Genomic DNA, 734 nt, shown 5'->3' on the forward strand with positions numbered 1-734 from the left:
GCATTATAATCTTTTTATAATGACGCTGATGAGAAGCAATAATTGTATTAGTAATGATAGCAAGTGTCATTACTAACTTAATGATGATAATTATAATAATTGTGTTGAAGATCTCATGATATGGATATATGTAATGGTGAGAGCGGCAACGATATGAGGAATAAGGAAAAAATGTTGCTAATAATACTATTGATTTTTATTCTTGTTATTCATTTCGATAATGCTTTCTTGATAAATGTTGTTATTACTTTTATCATATTAACTATTGCAACCGTAATTGATATTAGTATAATTAAGACAATGGAAAATATAATAATGTTATTGACGGTAAAAAAACGACATAGGAAAACGATCAAACTTACATTTGATTATCACATTCACTATAGCGCTGTTTTATCTTGTCATCACCATCAATCCTTATTATTACCACTTCAGTTTTGCTTCGTAAAATGTCATCCCGCTCATGAGTCTGTTCTAAGATCTCTTCGTTTAAGCATCTAAGAACAAGCCCTTCTGTGTGCGTATTTTACTAGGGTGGAAAACACGATTTTTTCATAACGTACTTTGTTTATTAAAAAATAGGCATGTAGAATAACTCAATACAGCTGACTGGAGAGGAACTAGGGAGGAAACGGGTAGAAAATAAAGATAAGCTACAGCATATGTATTTTTTTATGAGTTTTTATAATTCTTTCCAAACGGCCTTGTGCCCGATTTCTTGCGACCCTTTTCCT

The sequence above is a fragment of the Penaeus monodon genome, chromosome 15 (genome assembly GCF_015228065.2).
Source record: "Penaeus monodon isolate SGIC_2016 chromosome 15, NSTDA_Pmon_1, whole genome shotgun sequence".
NCBI classification, from domain to species: domain Eukaryota; kingdom Metazoa; phylum Arthropoda; class Malacostraca; order Decapoda; family Penaeidae; genus Penaeus; species Penaeus monodon.